The sequence below is a fragment of the Rattus norvegicus genome, chromosome 3 (genome assembly GCF_021556685.1).
Source record: "Rattus norvegicus strain SHRSP/BbbUtx chromosome 3, alternate assembly SHRSP_T2T, whole genome shotgun sequence".
Lineage (NCBI taxonomy): Eukaryota > Metazoa > Chordata > Mammalia > Rodentia > Muridae > Rattus > Rattus norvegicus.
This window is the reverse complement of record NC_141536.1, coordinates 83,612,687-83,634,227: the sequence shown is the minus strand read 5'-3', so window position 1 is coordinate 83,634,227 and position 21,541 is coordinate 83,612,687. Positions and strand designations below refer to the sequence as shown.

At 35.5% G+C, this 21,541-nt stretch overlaps 1 pseudogene; it reads left to right on the top strand.

Moving 5' to 3' along the window:
• Positions 1-5,996: 5,996 nt before the first annotated feature.
• Positions 5,997-6,461, top strand: C1h9orf85-ps1 (similar to human chromosome 9 open reading frame 85, pseudogene 1; annotated as a pseudogene).
• Positions 6,462-21,541: the final 15,080 nt, after the last annotated feature.

The window sequence follows — 21,541 nt, the reverse complement described above, 5'->3', positions numbered from 1 at the left end:
CTAGTCCCTGATTTTAATGGGATTGTTTCAACTTTCTCTCCATTTAGTTTAATATTAGCAACTGGTTTGCTCTATATGTTTTAGTATGTTTAGGTATGGGCCTTCAATTCCTATTTTTTCCAGGACTTTTATCATGAAGGGGTGTTGAATTTTGTCAAATGCTTTCTCAGCATCTAATGAAATGATCATGTGGTTTTTATCTTTCAGTATGTTTATATAATGGATCATGTTGATGGTTTTCTGTATATTAAACCATCCCTGCATGCCTGGGATGAAGCCTACTTGATCATGGTGGATGATTGTTTTGATGTGCTCTTGGATTCGGTTTGCCAAAATTTTATTGAATATTTTTGCGTTGATATTTATAAGGGAAATTGGTCTGAAGTTCTCTTTCTTTGTTGGGTCTTTGTGTGGTTTAGGTATAAGAGTAATTGTGGCTTCATAGAAGGAATTCAGTAGTGCTCCATCTATTTCAATTTTTTTGGAACAGTTTGGATAGTATTGGTATGAGGTCTTCTATGAAGGTTTGATAAAATTCTGCACTAAACCCGTCTCGAAGTGGGCTCTTTTTGGTTGGGAGACCTTTAATGACTGCTTCTATTTCTTTAGGAGTTATGGGGTTGTTTACCTGGTTTATCTGTTCCTGATTTAATTTTGGTACCTGGTATCTGTCTATGAAATTGTCCATTTCCTGCAGATTTTCAAGTTTTGTTGAATATAGGCTTTTACAGTAAGATCTGATGATTTTTTGAATTTCCTCTGATTCTGTAGTTATGTCTCCCTTTTCATTTCTGATTTTGTTAATTTGGACAGACTCTCCATGTCCTCTCATTAGTCTGGCTAAGGGTTTATCTATCTTGTTTATTTACTCAAAGAACCAAATTTTGATTCTGTTGATTCTTTCTATGGTCCTTTTTGTTTCTACTTGGTTGATTTCAGCTCTGAGTTTGATTATTTCCTGCCTTCTACTCCTCCTGGGTGTATTTGATTCTTTTTGTTCTAGAGCTTTTAGGTGTGCTGTCAACCTGGTGACATATGCTCTTTCCTGTTTCTTTCTGCAGGCACTCAGAGCTATGAGTTTTCCTCTTAGCATAGCTTTCATTGTGTCCCATAAGTTTGGGTATTTTATACCTTTATTTTCATTAAATTCTAAAAAGTCTTTAATTTCTGTCTTTATTTCTTCCTTGTCCAAGTTATTTTTGACTACAGCATTGTTCAACTTCCACGTATATGTGGGCGTTCTTCCCTTATTGTTATTGAAGACAAGCTTTAGCCTGTGGTGGTCTAATAGCACACATGGGATTATGTCTATCTTTCTGTACCTGTTGAGGCCTGTTTTTTGACCAATTATATGGTCAATTTTGGAGGACGTACCATGAGGCGCTCAGAATAATGTATATCCTTTTGCTTTAGGATAGAATGATCTATAAATATCTGTTAAGTCCATTTGGCTCATGACTTCTCTTAGTCTGTCTACGTCTCTGTTTAATTTCTGTTTCCATGATCTGTCCATTGATGAGAGTGGGTGTTGAAATCTACTATTATTGTGTGAGGTGCAATGTGTGTTTTGAGCTTTAGCAATTTTTCCTTTACGTATGTAGGTGCCCTTGTATTTGGGGCATAGATATTTAGGATTCATCTTGGTGGATTTTTCCTTTGATGAATATGAAGTGTCCTTCCTTATCTTTTTTGATGACTTTTAGTTGAAATTTGATTTTATTTGATATTAGAATGGCTACTCCAGCTTGCTTCTTCCAACGATTTGCCTGGAAAGTTGTTTTCCACCCTTTCACACTGAGGTAGTGTCTGTCTTTGTCTCTGAGGGGTGTTTACTGTAGGCAGCAGAAGGCAGGGTCCTCATTGCATATCCAGTGTGTTAATCTATGTCTTTTTATTGGGGAGTTGAGACCATTGATGTTTAGAGATATTAGGGAATAGTGATTATTGCTTCCTGTTATATTCATATTTGGATGTGAGGTTTGTTGTGTGCTTTTCTTCTCTTTGTTTTGTTGCCAAGACAATTAGTTTCTTGCTTTTTCTATGGTGTAGCTTGTCTCCGTATGTTGGACTTTACCATTTATTGTCCTTTGTAACACTGGATTTGTAGAAAGATATTGTGTAAATTTGATTTTGTCATGGAATATCTTCGTTTCTCCATCTATGTTAAATGAGAGTTTTGCAGGATACTGTAACCTGGGCTGGCATTGTGTTCTCTTAGGGTCTTAATGACATCTGTCAGGATCTTCTGGCTTTCATAGTCTCTGGCGAAAAGTCTGCTGTGTTTCTAATAGGTCTGCCTTTATATGTTACTTGACCTTTTTCCCTTACTGTTTTTAATATTCTTTCTTTATTTTGTGCATTTGGTGTTTTGACTATTATGTGACGGGAGGAGTTTCTTTTCTGGTCCAATCTATTTCGAGTTCTGTAGGCTTCTTGTATGCTTATGGGTATCTCTTTCTTTAGGTTAGGGAAGTGTTCTTCTATGATTTTGTTGAAGATATTTACTGGCCCTCTGAGCTGGGAGTCTTCACTCTCTTCTATACCTATTATCCTTAGGTTTGATCTTCTCAATGATTCCTGGATTTCCTGTATGTTTTGGACCAGTAGCTTTTTCTGCTTTACATTATCTTTGACTGTTGTGTCAATGATTCCTTTGGAATCTTCTGCTCCTGAGATTCTCTCTTCTATCTCTTGTATTATGGTGGTTATGCTTGTATCTATGTCTTCTTGTCTCTTCCTTTGGTTTTCTATATCCAGGGTTGTTTCCCTTTGTGCTTTCTTTGTTTCTATTTCCATTTTTAACTCCTTCACCTGTTTGATTGTGTTTTTCTGGAATTCTTTCAGGGATTTTTGTGATTCCTCCCTATAGTCTTCTATTTGTTTATTTATATTTTCCTCTGTTTCTCTAAGGGAGTTCTTTATGTCTTTCGTGAAGTCCTCCATCATCATTATCAAATGTGATTTTAAATCTAGTTCTTGCTTTTCTGGTGTGTGTGGATATACAGTGTTTGCTTTGGTGGGAGAATTGGGCTCCGATGATGCCATGTAGTCATGGTTTCTGTTGCTTGGATTCCTGGGCTTGCCTCTTGCCATCAGGTTTTCTCTGGTGTTACCTTGTTTTGCTATTTCTGACAGTGGCTAGACCCTCTATATTCCTGTGTTTCAGGAGTGTTGTAGACCTGTTTTCCTGTTTTCTTTCAGCCAGTTATGGGAACAGAGTGTTCTGCTTTCGTGTGTGTAGTCTTTCCTGTCTACTGGTCTTCCACTGTTCCTGTGGGCCTGTGTTCTGAGTCTACGAGGTCATTTGCTTGGAGCAGAAAAGTTGATCTTACCTGTGGTCCCGCGGCTGATGTTTCTTGTGGTGGGCTGCTATTTGAGCTCTCTGTGAAAGTGGCAGATTATCTCTAGTGTTACTTTGTTCTTCTATTTCTGACAGTGGCTAGACTGTCCTATAAGCCTGTGTGTCAGGAGTGCTGTAGACCTATTTTCATGTTTTCTTTCAGTCAGTTATGGGAACAGTGTTCTGCTTTCGGGCGTGTAGTTTTTTCCTCTCTACAGGTCCTCAGCTGTTCCTGTGGGCCTGTGTCCTGATTTCACCAGGCAGGTCACTTGGAACAGGAAGGTTGGTCTTACCTGTGGCTCAAGTTTGCTCGTGGGGTGTTGCTTATGAGCTCTCTGTGGGGCCAGCAACCAGGAGGACCTGCGCCACCCTTTCCGGAATCTTCCGTGCACCAGGGTTCCAGATGGTGTTTAGTGTTTTCCTCTGGAATCAGTAATGTGGGCAGAGTGTAGTCCCTTCTGGTTTCCCAGGCGTGTCTGGCTCTCTGAAGGTTTAGCTCTCCCTCCCACGGGATTTGGGTGCAGAGAACTGTTTATCTGGTCATTCCTTTCAGGTTCCAGCAGTGTCTCAGATGCAGGGGACCTGCTGCTCCTGTGCCCTTATCTAGGGGAACCCAGAGGCAGTATACAGTTTCCTCTTGGGCCAGGGATGTGGGCAGGGGTGGGCAGTGTTGGTTGTCTCTTCTGCTCTGCAGTCTCAGGAGTGGCCACCTGTCTGGGCGGTGTGCTCTCTCTCCCATGGGGTTTGGGAGCAGTGAGCTACTACAGGCAGGGATCCGTGAGGTTGGGGATCCTGCTAAAAACCGGAAGTTTTTATTTGCATTTTTAATGTTATCTCCTTCCTCTATTTCCCTTCCAGAAGCCCCCTATCCCAGCCTACCTACCCTGCTTCTATGAGGGTGCTCCCCCATCAACCACCCACTCTTTCCTACTCCCTCCAGCCTCCCTTCCCCTGCACTTTGCATCGAACCTTCACAGGACCAAGGGTCTCTCCTCCCACTCATGCCCACCAAGTCTGTCATCAGCTGCATATGTGGCTGGAGCCATGGATCAATTTGTTCCATGTGTACTCTTTGCTTGGTGGTTTAGTACCTGGGAGCTCTAGAAGTCTCGTTGGTTGATCTTGTTCTATCTATGGGGTTACAAACCTCTTCAGCTACCCAGTTCTTTCTCTAACTTCTCCATTGGAGACCCTGTTCTCAGTCAAATTGTTGCATGCAATCATCCATGTCTGTATTGTTCAGGCTCTGGCAGAGTCTCTTAGGAGACACCTATATCAGGCTCCTGTCAGCGTGCACTTGGCATCAGCAATAGAGTCTGGGTTTGGAGACTGTATGTGGGATGGATCCCCAGGTAAGGCAGTCTTTGGATGGCATTTCCTTCAGTCTGTACTCCACATTTTGTCTCTGTGTTTTCTCCTATGAGTATTTTGTTCTGCCTTCCAACAATGACTGAAGCATCCACAATTATGTCTTCTTTCTTCTTGAGCTTGATGTTTTCTGTGAATTGTGTCTTGGACATTCCTAGCTTTTAGGCTAATATCCACTTATCAGTGAGTGAATGCCATATGTATTCTTTTATAATTAGGTTATCTCACTCAGGATGACATTTTCTATTTCCATCTTCATTTTTAATTAAACCTAAATGGAGGAATGTTAGCGTTTCTTCTAGGGGCCACCCAACAATTCCCTAGCAACAGCTGCCTACTTGGTATTAGCCAGGTATCAGGCATATAAGCACAACCACTCTTTACTGTGATCTCTCTAACTCCTACTTCCTCTTTCTTTCTTACATGTCTCTGACTGACTTCTCTTTTTGTCTCCTTTCTTCTTTTATCTCTCTCGCTGTCCCCTTCCTGTGCCATTACTCACTTCTCAAGGTCCCAATACACTCTACTTTATACTAAGCCTGTCTCTCATTCATCTGATTCCTCAGAGAGAATAAATTGGCATGAGCCCATCAAGGTGTGCTGCTTCATAGCTGTTGTTTTGTTAAACACATCATGTAGAATATACCAAAAGTATTATGAAGAACAATATAAATTATAGATATATCTTACCTTCTACTTAATTCCCAGCATCCATTTGTCAATAATTAAGATCAATGAAATATTTTTATGCATTGTGAGGCAAACATAACAGCACATGAAATACATTTACATTTATAAACACAAACCTATAATTAAATATATTTACAAACTCACACACACATGCACACATACACATGGACAAACTGAGAGAGAAGCCTTTGGTTAACACAGAAAACAGTCTTGTAGAGTTAGTTCCTAAATTACTTACTAATTGAATCAAATTGCCCTGAATTTTTTTGAATATCTTAATTTTTGTGAACATATAATCCCAAAATAACTCAAAGTTTGCTTTTCCTAAGTGGAGAGAAATTTTGTCTATCTTCTCAGCACCCAAATAAAATGTTACCTCAAAACCACTTGCCCATTTGACCTTTCTATCAAGAAAGTCAGTGGTTATATTTTCTAGAAAAGAAGTCACATCATCTTGAATCTCACCAACTGTTATATGACACGTTCTCCCGTATTGAATCTTCCCTTCAGGAAGAAGAGAGAGTGCATTAAAATTCTATAGGTGTCCCTTTCCTGTAACTTAAGGGCTGTGCCATCTTACGTTGCTTGTGTTTTGGTGATGAGTTCCCAGAAAGGCAATGTGACTTGGTCCCGGCCTTAGAAGCACCAGAATACGTTCACCTTCAGAAATGACAAGTTTGATGAGTGTTCAGACTAAGAAAATTAATGTAAAACTTCATGATGGAGTATGTCAGCGTTGCAAAGAAGTTCTTGAATGGCGTGTAAAATACAGCAAATACAAACCACTGTCAAAGCCTAAGAAATGTGTTAAATGTTTACAGAAGACAGTAAAGGACTCTTAGCGCATAATGTGTAGACCATGTCCTTGCAAACTTGAAGTTTGTGCAAAATGTGGAAAGGAAGAAGAAATTGTTATTCTGTTTAATAAAGACCAGAAACTTCAGAAAATACTGAAAGTGAAGGTTCCAACAATAGAAGAAGCTGCAAACGGAAGGAAGACAGAGATGAGGACTTAGATGCTGAATCTGACTCAGAGGGCAAGGACGAGTACACTCAGGTCTGACTCCACCGTGTCAGGTGCAGAGGGCGTCGGAAAAGGCTATTCCAGTAGGCAGAACTGGCTCAGGAGCAACGTCAGTTACTTACAACATATGAGTATCAGAATCTTAAAGGTTTTCACAATAACACTCAAGCTGCATATGCAGAATATGTGTTGGCACACTATAGCATGAAGTATAACACCTATAGAAATTGTTTAGAAAAACATATTACCTAATGTGTTAAGAATTGGTGATTGTATCATAACTCTTTCATGGAAAACTATGATGACTAGCTCAGAGTACACTTCTGTTGCCTGACCTCAGGTGTATGACTTCTTTAGCAAAAGGCCCCTTAAATCTTACCAAGCAAAACAGTTTATTTTTACACACACACACACACACACACACACACACACACACACACAAAATCTTATGTAATGATTTTCCTTTAAAAATGTTTTCATATACTTCATCCCATTTTTTTAACCTTTTTCAGGTTTGGAAATACATTTTTAGAAAAATGCGTAGACTTTATAGTTACTAAATAGAAAGGAACATCCAGCATACATACTGGAGTGGAGACACTCGCAGTCTCAGAAGCCCCTGTGAAGTTCTTCCCCATCAGCTTATCCTTCCCAGATTCCATCATCCTGAGTTGTCACTTTATGTCAGGGCTTTCATTGTAATCAGTGTCAGTTAGCTTCATGTGATTATTGAAGTCTGTGCCCGTGTGTGTAAAATCTCAAGGCTACAGGAAGTGGCTCTCTTTAACTAGATTCTGAATTTTTATGTTTTACTGTGTTTTCTTTGTGCCTTAAGTTCTACTAATGTATATATGATTCATATGTACATGTATGTGTGTGTATATATTTGCTGAGCCATTGAAATAAATGGGAAGCTGTGAAAAAAATTCTATAGGTAAGAAAATATTAGATATAAGGAAAAGTAGAAAACTGTAATATTCTTACCACCTGTTTCTCATATTTATAAAGAATAACTTCAGGGCTGGGAGAGATATCTGCTAATCCAGATGCAAAGAAGGGAGTTTTACATGTGTAGAGCTACCTTTAAATTATGCAGAAAGCTTGTACAAAGAGTTGGAGCTTTTGTGAGCCATCACCAATATTAAGGGAGAAAAGGTTTGGGTGATGTGGCTTCTTCTGAATACTGTCTGTTCCCCTAAGTAAACCCCTTTGTCCCTCTAGGGAATTCCAATAAAAGCTCACTGACACACCAAACTGTACTTTGGTGTAAACATTACACTGGACAGCCACAAATTTTCTTTCTTTCATAATACCTTTGTGATCAGGAAAAGTCTCTCAAAGCATCGCTCACATACTTGAATCAAGTTTTGGTTTTTGATATTCCCCACATTTTCACATATGCCATTAATTTGCGTATCTTTATACTATATACACAAAAGGTACCTAACATAGTGATTTTTTTATATCCTCATAAATTTATTTTGCCCTCCACCATGGTGCAGTAAAAACTATATTGCAATATTTAAATTTTATTGTCCCACAGGTTGAATAAGAAATAATACTTTATTATCATCCTGGGCAAGAAAGGCAGTTCCCATTTAGTTATGTCGTCATCAGGAAGTAACTCATATTCTACTGCCCTGTGTTGGTAAGCTGTGAGACAAGGGAGACATTAGTATTGAAGGCACTTTCTATTGACATCTTTGTTAGCACTTATGAGGGATTGATAGAGTTTCAAAACCATCTTAAACTGAACATCTGTGTGACTGTTCTCATATAAATCTCCCAATCATTTACTCATATGTTTTAATATTAATAAACATTGAGTGCTTCCTTCACCTATTTGGTAGGTATCCGAAACAAAGTACACTGTGTATTTACAAATAACAAAATTATAATGTTCTACTTTTAGTAAATCAAAAGTTAAAATTAGAGTAAAGAGGTTTAGAGTGTGATGAATATCATTCTTTCTTTAAAAGGCAGTGACCTGTCATTATAACTTCACATGTCACAGGCATCAAACTTTATCACTTTATGCATGAGAGAAAGAACGATTCCTTTAACTTCTTGTAAGGATACTAAAGCTTACTATAGTAAAGGCCCCTGGGACAATCTATCCTACAAAGTCTCTTCCTCTGAATTCCATGAAGCTGAGATTTGTTTCAGTTATAGGGATGTAAGGACATATTCAGATAACTCGAAGACTTACTATATTTAATAATCATTCATAAAACTGTACTTACTCTGTTCTGATTTGGTCTTTCAGTGAATATAAATATTTAAATTCAATTTATTGATTGCACATATTTAGCTGGAAGAGATAATGACAGGAAGTTAAAGAAAATCACAATAATGTATATTCCCTTCCATAATTCACTCCATAAAAAGTTTAGTACTTAATAGTTTTAAAGAATACATATATTTGATATTTTTTAATTTTCAATATAATACACATTCCTAATAATGAAAAAAAGAGTACATGATTTGAAAGAGATCAAGAAAAAATAAGGGAGAGTTTGAAAGAAGAAAAAAATGGAAAGAAAAATTATGAAAATACATAATAATCTGAAAAAATATAGTAAAATTTGAATGATAGCTATAAAAATTAGCTAACTCACACTATCCCACAAGATTAGCTCCAGAAGTCAATTTCTCAACTTATATTCTCAGGGTGTTCAGGTTTAAGTTATTAATGGTTTAATGTTAGCATGTTACTTTGGGAAATATTCCATTAACCTTTAAATCACGTTTTAGGTTATTAATACAATCTACATATGAATTAAATGTAAAATGCATCACTTCTTTATTTATAAAGAGAATTCTGATGACATAAAACGTGTCTGAAAAATGTGTGTAACTTCTGTGAAATATTTTTCATCTCTACTTGTTTAAATTTGTGAGTATGGAACTAAGATATAATGAATGCATGATGCTTTGCATTGTTATTTTTGAAAGTTAAGAGATCCATCATGATAAAGTATTCCAAACATTTTAATTTCATTATTAAATAATTTTATTCAAGAATCTGATAAAGTTTTAATATAGTTTATATTAGATTACACGAATATATTTTGTCTATGAGTTTTGTGATGACTTAAGCTTTGCATTTAGTCTTATGGTATTTCTCAGTTTAATGCTTTTATAATTGTAAGGTTGGAAGCAAGGCTTATACTTTCAATAGATAGATATCCAGTTTGAACTAGCACTATGCATCCTTTATTAAATGTAAAAACTACATATTTCATAAACTAGTCTAGCACAATGTAAGGATCTGGTACTGGATTTATTCCATGTTATTTCCTTTGTATATTACTATACCATTAATAAACTTAATTAATATAGCTATGTAGAGAAAGAGTATGCATATATGAGGAATTTGGTAGTAGGGATGGAAAGAGTACATTTCTTTACTTGAAAACATTGTAAATAAGGCTGCTATGAACATAGTGAAGCATGTGTCCTTGTGCTATGTTAGAGCATCATTTGGGTATATGCAGAGGAGAGGGATAGCTAGATCCTCAGGTAGTGCAGTGTTCAATATTCTGAATGATTCCCACAGTTGTACCAGTTTTCAATCCCACCAACAATGAAGGAGTGTTCTTCTTTCTCCAGATCCTCTCCAGCATCTGTTCTCACCTGAGATTTTGATCTGAGCCATTCTGACTGGTGTGAGGTAGAATCTCAGGGTTGTTTGATTTGCATTTTCCTGATGACTAAGGATGTCGAGCATTTCTTTAGGTGTTTCTCAGCCATTCGATATTAGTCAGGTGAGAATTCTTTGTTTAACTCTGTACCCCATTTTTAATATGGTTATTTGATTCTCTGGAGTATAACTTCTTCAGTTCTTTGTACATTTTGGATATTAGCCCTCTATCAGATGTAGGATTAGTAAAGATCTTTTCAGTGTCATTTGCCTTACAGAAGCTTTGCAGTTTTATGAGATCCCACTTGTTGATTCTTGATCTTAAAGCATAAGCCATGAGTATTTTGTTCAAGAAATTTTCCCATGTGCCTATGTATTTGGGGCTCTGTCCCACTTTTTCTTCTTTTAGTTTGAGTGTAACTGTTTTTATACGGATGTCCACTTGGACGTAAACATTGTACAGGCCAATAAGAATGGGTGGATTTGCATTCTTCTACATGCTATATTCTAGTTGAACCAGAATCATTTGTTGAAAATGCTATCTTTTTCCATTGGATGGTTTTAGGACCTTTGTCAAAAATCAATGTGTGGGTTTGTTTTGTGGGTCTTCAATTCTATTCCCTTGATCTATCTGCAAGTCTCTGTACCAATACCATACAGTTTTTTTTGTTTTTTTTGTTTGTTTGTTTGTTTGTTTTTATCTCTATTGGTCTGTATTACTGCTTGAAGTCAGGGATCGTGATTCCCCCAGTTCTTTTGTTGTTGAGTATAGTTTTCCCAATCTTGGGTTTTTTGTTATTGCAAATGAATTTGCGAATTACTCTTTTAACTCTATGAAGAATTGAGTTGGAATTTTGACAGGGATTACATTGAATCTGTAGATTCCTTTTGACAAAATGGACATTTTTACTATATTAATCCTGCCATTACATGAGCCTGGGAGGTCTTTTCACCTTTTGAGATCTTCTTCATTTTTTTTTCTTCAGAGACTTGACATTCTTGTCATATAGATCTTTTACTTGCTTGGTTAGAGTAACACCGAGGTAGTTTATGTTGTTTGGGACTATTGTGAAGGGTGTCATTTCCCTATTTTTGTTCTCAGCCTGATTATCCTTCAAGGAGAGGAAAGCTACTTATTTGTTAGAGTTTATTTTATGTCCAGTCACTTTGCTAAAGTTGTTTTTCAGGCTTAGCAGCTTTTGTGGTCACTTAAGTATACTATCTTATCATCTGCAAATAGTGATATTTCGACTTCTTCCATTAAAATTTGTAATACTTTGACCTCTTTATAGCAGCCTTAATTATAATAGCCAGAATCTGGAAAAAAACCCAGAGATGCCCTTCAACAGAAGAATGGATACAGAAAATGTGGTACATCTACACAATGGAGTACTACTCTATCAAAAACAAGGACTTCATGAAATTCATAGGCAAATGGATGGAACTAGAAAATATCATCCCATGTCACGAAAAACCACACATGATATGCACTCACTGATAACTGGATATTAGCCCAAAAGCTTGAGTTACCCAAGATAAAATCCATAGACCACATGAAGCTCAAGAAGAAAGATGACAAAAGGGTGGATGCTTGGGTCCTTCTTAAAAGGAAGAACAAATATATTCATAGGAGGGGATACAGAGACAAAGTTTTCAGCAGAGACCGAAGAAATGGTCTCTGGTTATATATATATATATATATATATATATATATATATATATATATATATTACCAAAACTAGACAATATTGATGTACATGCTGACAGGAGCCTGATATAACTGTTTCCTGAGAGACTCAGAGAGATTATGTCAAATATAGAGGTGTATGCTAGCAGTAACCATTGAACTTAGAACACGACACCCGTTGGAGGAATTAGAGCAAGGATTGAAAGAGCTGAAGGGGCTTTCAGCCCCATAAGAAAAATAATACAAGCCAACCAGAGCTCCCAGGGACGAAATCACTACCCAAGGACTACACTTGGTCAGACCCATGGCTCCAGCTGCATATATAGAAGAGGATGGCCTTGTTGGGCACCAATGGGAAGAGAAGCCTTTTGTCCTGCCAAGGCTAGACCCCCAGTGCAGTGGTGGGGAAGAGTGATTCAGGAGGGGCAATAACCTTATAGAAGAAGGGGAGGGGATGGAATAGGAGGCTTATGGATGGGAAACCGGGAAAAGGAATAACATTTCAAATGTAAATAAAAAATATCCAATAAAGAAACAATTGAAAAAATAAATAAAATGCAATTTATTCTTTACAGGAAAATAAACATTGCAATCCAAATGTAGGTAATTTTTCCAACTTACAATTAAACAATTTAAATATTTTTTGTGAAGCTTATTGCAGAATTCTAGCAGTTAAAAATCATGAACACAAAGTCCTCAGCTGTGAATCCTTGGAGCTATAACAATAACCTGTTATAAAGGATATGACCTCTTGATCAGTGGAAACACTGTTGATTGGTTAATTACCTATTCTTACTAAATTTGATAATAATTGTATAGGAAGAAAATCATGCTTAGTTCTATAAATCAGGCTACAAGAACACTACTAGGTAAGTGATAGATCATAGTGAGGAAGCTTTTATCATTATTTTGCAAAATGATGATGCAGTTATATTGCCTCTGAATATCATATTCCATAAATAAAATTAAATCATCTAAACCTGGAAATTTAATGAAAGCAAAGCTAAAAAGTAAATAATTTATTTTGCATAGGTAGTATCAAAATTATCTAAAAGCTGTTTATCTTTTCTTTTCATTAATATCATTTTATGCAAATTACATTCCTTCACATATAAATGATCTGAGTGACCTTGTACTATAATAGCATAGTTTAATAAGGCTGTAGGTATTGCATCAATTTATAGAGTTATTTATGATTCTCATTCTTGACAAAAACCTCTTTCTATTTTATTTCAAAATGTGTTAGGTGGACAATTGAAATAAACCATCATAAATTTAAGTTACATAATATTGAGGCTCCACTCAGTTTCCAAGTGAACCTGTAAACGCAAATTTCATGAGGAATAATCAAGATGTATGTATCTGATTATAGGAGTTGAAACACACATGCATAGACAATTTGCAAATGAACACAAATAGATGTGTGTAAAGATGCAGAAAAGATATGTGTGGTCCCTATTGAAAGAAATATGCACATTTCAAAATAGAAAATCAAAGTGCCCTTACACTGTCAAAGTATAACTTATTCTTTGAATGCCTGGTTTCTCTGCTGAAACCCTTAAGCATATTGTCTCTCTCCCTTGAATAATATCATAGAGTGATCCCTATAGATTTTATCTTCCTCAGATACTTTTGTGTTCTCCCACATGGAGTTATACATCTATAATCCTTGATACTGGATATTCTCTGACAAGTAATAAAAAACAAATTAAGTTGCTTTCTGACTTCTTAGAAAGTCTCTTTACTTGAATAAATATAGATCATCATTACTATTTATATTTCTTTAACTTCTACTGTGTATCTTCTTTGAGATCTTTAGTCTTCTGAGCGATATTTTTCTCTACAATTCAGACTAAAATCTAAGTGCTTATTTCCAAAACACTGATATGCAAGGGAGATGTTCTGGAACAATGACTCTATCTCAGTTTAAAACTCTTTCATCAACAGTTTTAGTTTAATAGATTGAAAAATATGTGAACTGGAAATAAAAAGAAATAAAGAGGCAAGGAAAGAGATTCAGGGTTAATAGTGGTCAGCAAATTAAAGCTTGTCTTGTGATGAGTATTTGAGATGCAGTCACCACAGTCATCCAAAAGAATGAAGTTTTAGACGTGTGATCGGCTCATAACTGAATGATATGCAGCACTATGTTATCCAAAAAGAGCTTAGTTTTTATGTTCTGCTTTGTTTATCTTAACTTTCTATAAAAAAAGAAGACAAAGTTTAAAGGCCTTCAAGGTATAAGAACCACCCCTATCATCACGATTGAAAGACAGGCTACTCTTTACCTTCTTTTTCCAAAGATTTTAATTTTTAAAGTACTTTTTCAAGTGTTTAACTACCTAATAGAAGATAGTTATATAAAGAAAATTATTTGTCCCTACCCAAAACATTTCGTTTCCATCAGCACTTGAAAAATTAAACTTAATCAAATAAATATCACAATAATTAACATTTCATTTCTTTTATATCTAAATTTATATCTGAAATAATTTGGACTATTTGATTTATCAATGTTTGAAGAGATAACCATTGTATCTTAAATCAAAATGATGTCCTTCTACATAAATAAATGGGATAACTCTTGGATGATATCATTATGCAGGTGAAGGCAGATACCGGATAAAATGAGACCTGTCATTGGAAGAGAAGGAAGGATGGGCATGAGAAAAGTTTTAGAGGATCAGGAGACTGGAGCAGAGCAGCTGAAAGAACATGGAGACAGATGCTAAGATTCCTCTCTTCATATTTACAGGTTCTTAAGGGATGGATGTGTATAGGGTTTTGTATGTCTAGATGAGCAATTTATATCTCAACAATTGTTTCAGAGGTTATTGTGTTGTGTGTTCATTCATGTGTCAATTTGTGTTCAAGAGAGTGTGTGGTGACTGGATACAGTGGGCCACCATGGAATTGGGATGTGTATGTTTGGCATGGTGACAACGTAGGGAAAATTAGACACTGACTTCAAGTAGAAAGTTGTGATATTTAAAAGTTAAGAGGCTTATTAAAAATAGAAATCTGTACACCAGAGTGAATAGAGACATATATTATAGAAATTATTAATAAATAAAAATTTGAGGCTCCAGGTAGAGAGCTTGACAGATTGATATATTTTGGGCTAAAGTCTTGGTTTGATAAGTTGCTTACTTCTTATTGGTATTAGAATCAATAGAAGGTGTTTAATTTGTTTTATATACTACCCTGCTAAAAGCCATGTGGCTCAATGATGCTGGCTAGCAAGGGTTCATAGTTATTTTTCATCTTTACCAAAACAGGAAGCTCAGGTTCTCTCAATGTGGGCCCCGCAGGAATTTTGCATTAATTTGTTGATATGACAGTTTAAAAAAAAGCCTAAACAGACTCATAGTCTATTGTTAAGTTTGCTTCCATTTTTTAAAAGATTGTTTATTCTTCATAATGGGAGTGACTTTGCATTTTCTGGTTACATTATTCCTCTGGGAGAGAGTGTATGATACAAGCGTTTCTGGTTACAGACTAAGGAACATGGTACTTTGGGAGAACGGTTTTGTCTTTGTGTTTTGAAAAAGGGTGATTAAGGTCTGGGCACCATCCAGAGTCATATTTGATAGAAGGAGATTGCCTGAAGAACTAAATTCAAGAGAATCAAACAAAAAGATATCTCAACTCTAAACGCTTGTCTGGAGAATTACATTTTGCAGAATGTACCTGCTTGAATTCCTGATCTCAAGGACTTTCAGCTGGGTACATTCAAGACAGGCACATCAGTCTACAACATTTGCTCCATTTTCCCTGCCCTCTAACCCCCCAAAGATATCTCAACACCCATGTATAACTTGAAGAAGTTATTGAAGACTTGTTGCCCCAGTTCCCTGAACTTTTGGGGGGTTGAAAGTGATTATTCTAAGGTTTTTTTTTAAATCAGGAACTTAGAGATGGTCATAATTTAACAGGGAGGAATTAGCTAGATTGAGTCATATAGCCATAATCTCCTTTGGTAACTAAACTAAAATCATATCTTTACTTTGGTACAGATTTTATTTGTTAATTTTTTTTAATTACAATGTTTGGACCCAGTCCTTCTATTGATGCCATTACAAACTTCTGAGTTAATTAAACATAGGTATTAAGGGCTAAATAACAAAAATTCATGGCTCCTAGTTCACCATTAGAGTGGTTTAAAAAATTCTTGTAAGAAATAGCTGAGAATAGTTAATGGACAGCAGTCCAGATGTAGATAGATGGTTTTCAAAGACATCAGAAATTGACAAAATATAACATTTAAAATTATTTATTGTTTTTTAGACATATTTGCTCCTAGAATTTCCCATTTGGTGGGATTAATGAAGAAATTGAGCATCTCTACCTCGAGGTGAGGCAATACCTTTTGGCAAGGCAGCTACCAGGCAGAAACTGCCTATTTCATCTACAGACTAATACTGTCCAAAAAGGGCCACTTTATGCAGCATAGTTGACTGAAAATTTTTGCTGAACCAGAATTTTCAGTCCTTTAACATTTTTGAATTTCAAGAGTCTCAGTTGGTTTTGGGACAGAAGGCAGAAGACTTGTGCTCACAGGTTGCTAACAGAGGACTGGGCTAGTGGAGATTTGTCTCTACAATCCCTCAGTTCTGGAAGCCATACTAGGCTTCCTATGACTATAGATATTTGGTCATTCTCAGATTTCTGATCGGGTTGAAGACTGATTGTAATCTCACAGTCTATCATGCTGATTAATTTTGAAAATACATATTCAATTAGATAGTTATCGGATAGTATACAAGTTAGCCAGGATACAGTATAGATTTTAAGCCTTTCTTAAGATGAAATGGATAACTAAATATTCTGCTTAACTAATAAAATGTTGGACTGGGTTTTAGGTATATTTTATGCTTTTAATTTACAAAATTACGATAGTTGTGCTATGCTTATATTTGAGAGAAAAAATTATTAGACAGAAAGGGTGAAATGTAGGATGGTGTCATTATGCAGGTGAAGGCAGCTACAGGATAGAATGAGGCCTGTCATTGGACGAGAAGCAAAGATGGGCAGGAGAAAAGTTTTAGATGAGGAGGAGGAGACTGGAGTGAGAGCAGGAGAGCAGCTGTTAAGATGGAGGGAGATGTTAAGATTTCTCTCAGCACATTTACAGGTTTTTATGAATATTATCACAAGTTGGATGTGTGCAGGGCTTTGTATGTCTAGATGAGCAAACTATATCTTACAAATTGGGTCAGAGGTTAAGGTTTTCTTTCGTGTGTCAATTTGAGTTCGAGAGAGTGTGTGGTGGCTGGACACACTGGGCCACTAAGGAATTGGCTTGCGTAGGTCTGGCATCGTGGCAACTATCTGGATAAAGAGATGGTACCCAGGCTCAGAGAACAGCCATCAGCAGTGTGAGATAGGAAGGAGCTAAATGGGTGAGACAAAATACTAACTGAGATGAGAATATCCAACAGATGTCTTGTAGCACTATGGTGTCAGCAGTAGTGTAGGATTAAAAAAAATATTAATTTTACTGCAACAGTCAACCTACATTGCTCTAGTAGTTATCATTAATCTGCAGATATGTCTTTTACTGTAAGATTGAAAGTATATCCTGACTTGTTCCCTGAGCACTGAGGGAACACAAAAAAATTACACCCACTAGAATTCAAGGTACTGCCAATAGTGTCTCACTCTTTGATTTTCTTTCTACCTTGATCTTTCTTCTTTATCTGTTCCTGACTTTGATCGTGTGCATGGGATACTTTCTGTGTCTGTTTGTCTTGTGTTGTTCCATAGAAAATTTTTATCTTCCGATATTAACTGAGATTTTTTCCACCATTACTTTCCACTCTCAGCTTGCCTCAGTTGAAACACTTAAGGCACAAAATTCATTTTCTTACTGGTCTTAGCATCGGCATTGGTATGATAATTTTGTCTAGAGAGAATTAGGTAATATTGTCTATATACTTAATTGTTTATTTTGTATTTTATGTCATTAATTGTTAATACGTGTTTGTGTGTGTATGTGTATGTGTGTGTGTGTGTGCATGCTCCTAAATACATAAGTAAAACGAGTTCAGTATATATAAAGATATCATAGATATTTTCAAAAGCATTTTTTATTTTATAATCAATAGGTGTATTCTTCTCTGGAAAAGAGTTTCCTGCTGTCTGCATTCCTCATTTGCCTTTAGTTCTTTCTGTAATATTGAGACCTGGTTGACTTTACCCTGCCTGATTTTTTTGTTTGTTTGTTTGTTTGTCTGTTTGGTTGGTTGGTTGGTTTTTTTTTGTTGTTGTTGTTTTGTTTTGTTTTGTTTCTTTTGTCCTTACTCAGCTTGTGCTTAGTCTGACATGAAGGTGAGACTTGTGTGTGTGTGTGTGTGTGTGTGTGTGTGTGTGTCTTCTGATATTTCTAGGAAACACAACTTAAAGCAATCTTTCTGTTTTTTTCTGGTACTTAAAACTTTCTGACCTTTTGTACACTGATTGCTTAGCCTTTAATACAGCAGCTTAAATTATAAATATAATAAATATGAATATACCCCTGAACTAAGCTCTATAATTCTGCAATTTATTTGGTTGCAGTTTTCTTTAAAATCTTTGTTGAAAATGTACATTTCTTTGACAATGACTTTATTTCTTGTGTTATAATCCAAAATATTTACATTGCAGTAAGGGATTATGGTAGTATAGTAAAGTCAGAATTGTTAATTTTTCTCTAATATCCATGTCTTCTCTTATTCTGGTTAGATGACATGATTTATCTCTTGTTGAGCTGCTTTTAAATTCATTAGTAAACTGTTACTGCCAAAGTATGTGCACTACTACTATACCCACAGAGTCACAAAATGCTCATCAACATCGTCAGTCATGGACATGAGAGGTGGGCAGTACTGTTGGTGTTTTTCCTCATTGGTAAGCTGGCATTGTAACTTTTGTGCCAGGATAGTTATTCCCCAGGAGTGGACACTCAGATCAGTTCCAGTTTAGGGTCATGTATACTCAGTGTCTCAAGTAAAAGATGTTTTCAGCAATACAGACTTACCGTCTACTCTTGGCCAACCAACAATATTAGCAATAATCTTGCTACATACTTTTATAAGTACAATTATAATTATTTAAATCCATAGAAATTAGGAAGATGAACATAATTGTTATTTATTCTGTGTTTTGAGTTATTTCCACACACGCCTCAAACTGTTGCCCTGCCTTAATTTATAAAATCAACATAAATGTTCAGATTATATAAGCTTCAATCTTATTTTATACTATAATCTTAGATAGATTATAATAAGTATATGAAATTATATTTAAATAAATATTATTTTATATACAACATAATAACAACTCAAATTTTAATAGCCAACTTTGGCATTGGATTTTAGGACAAGTATAGGGACGATTCTGTTAATAAACAATAACAGAATTTAATTGTTTTTTATTATAATTGTGTAAAACATGTATATGAGCAAGTCAATTTCTTAAATAAAGATTTGAGTTGCAGGATATTCAGTGAAAAGTTAAGTCAAAAAATGTTTAGAACAGATAAACTAACTTCAAAATCATGACGCTGGTAAACTGTGTCAACATTTGAAATGTATCTCTCTCTCTCTCTCTCTCTCTCTCTCTCTCTCTCTCTCTCTCTCTGTGTGTGTGTGTGTGTGTGTGTGTGTGTGTGTCCATGTATTTGTATCTAATGTGTGTGTGTCCATATATGTGTTGGATGTTGGATGTGACTATATGTAGTAATTAGAGGATAATGGTTGTGTTCTTTTTCAATAAATCACTCTATTTTCTGAGACAAGATTTTTCACTAAACTCAGAACTGACAAATTTGGTGATTCTTGCTTCTAGCAAACCCCAGGGATCCTCTCATTTCATCTTCTACAGATCTGTCCTTTTCAGAAACAAGGGGCATTGGATCTTCTGGAGCCAGAGTTACAGGCAAGTGTGAATAAGTCAACATGGGCACTTGGAAGTGAACTTAAGGCCTCTTCTAAAACAGTAGGCATTCTCAATGTTTGAGCCTTGTCATCATCCTCTTCCTCATATAATAGTTATTTATAATGCAATATGTTTGGAAACAAGTAAAAATGATGTACATTTTTTAGATATGTAGCTCATTCTTTTTAACTTGCTTTATAGCTGAGGATGAGTTTGAATTTACACTTATCCTTCTGAGTTCTATCTTTAAACAATTTAGCATTTTCAGTTTTATTCAAAACTATGGATAGATTCTAGGCCTTTGTCAAAGCTGGACAAGCAAGCACTCTATTAGCATACTTATATCACCAGCCACTGGGATAAATCTTTGGTAGTTCTGGCAGTATTCTGTACCTCAAGTTAAAATGATAAGTTCATAACCACTTCCTGAATTCCCAAATTAAGAAAAAAAAAACACATAACTATTATTTCTCTGACTTCTTAATCCTCAGTGTGGCAATATTTTGCTCAATAGTTTAAGCTCCAAGAAAATGAAATATGAAGCACTCTTGCTATGAAGATAAAACATGACCAAGGTAACTCTTACAAAATCAAAATTATAATTGGGGCTGGTTTACAGTTTAAGAGATTTATTCCATTATCATCATGGTGGGAATCATGGCAGCTTTGAGGCACACATAGTGCTGTGAGATCCAAAAGTACATCTGGTTCCAAGAAAGTCGAGAAGAGTAGGTTCCAGTGAGAGGAGCTTGACCATATATGAGACCTCACAGCCCTCCTCCAAGTGGCATACTTATTGTGACAAGGCCATACCTCATAATAGTGCCACTCATTATGGAAAAAACACTGAAACCTCACATGTATTCAAACCATGACAGAGTCTTCTTTAGTAAATCTTATCCTTCTAGATATTTGCATGGCTTTATTATTTTCCTTGTTGTTTACTGATGGTTGAAGGTCACAGAATTATGAAGAATAAAGAGCCAACAATAAGCTATTTACCTAGGAATTAAAAAAAATTAAGTATGCCTTCAAGGACAAACAAGATGAAAACAAATAAATAAAAGGATGCTCAGGACAGAAAGGATGAGTTCTGTGATCTGCACTCAGGCATAAAGTTAGAAGCAATGAGAAAGCATGATTTCAAAATAGTATTTTCAGTTATTTTTCTTCAACACTGCTTCACACTGTAATTTTATTAGCTACTGGACTGAGACAAAAATCTTCAGTAGCTAGCTTCATGTAAACTGAATAATTCTAGCAACTTCCATGAAAAGTCAATGCACCCTAAATGACATACTGTCATACACAGCATCAAATAGAAAAATTGCTTTGACTTACAGGGAAAATCATGCTCACTCAAGAATATTTAGGATTTATGTAATTGTAAATGTCATTAAAGCCTCAAAGGTAAATATCTGTTCATTCTTCCAATAGTTTAAACCATTTTTATAACCCAAATATATTTAAACAACTCAATATGAGAATGTTCAAATTAAAATTGTCTTTTCCAATACAGATAATAGCATAAAATAAATCAACTAAACCAGGGAGATATATATTTGCATACATAAAATAATATTAATTTTAAAAAATTAATTTAAGTAATTCTTCTTAGGAACCTAAAATGAATGGGAATTGGGAAAGCAAATTTAACATTTAGTTAAAATATATGAACAGTAAAATGTTGACCATTTTATTTCAATATACATGTATTTTACAATTATTTTTTCTGTATTTAATTAGATTTTTAAAACAACATATTCTCAATATTAAACTGAAATTGTAGGTTTCACATAAATTGACTCTTCTATTTTAACAAATCATATCATTATATAATAAAATTATCTAAAAATAATTCTAAGAGTAACA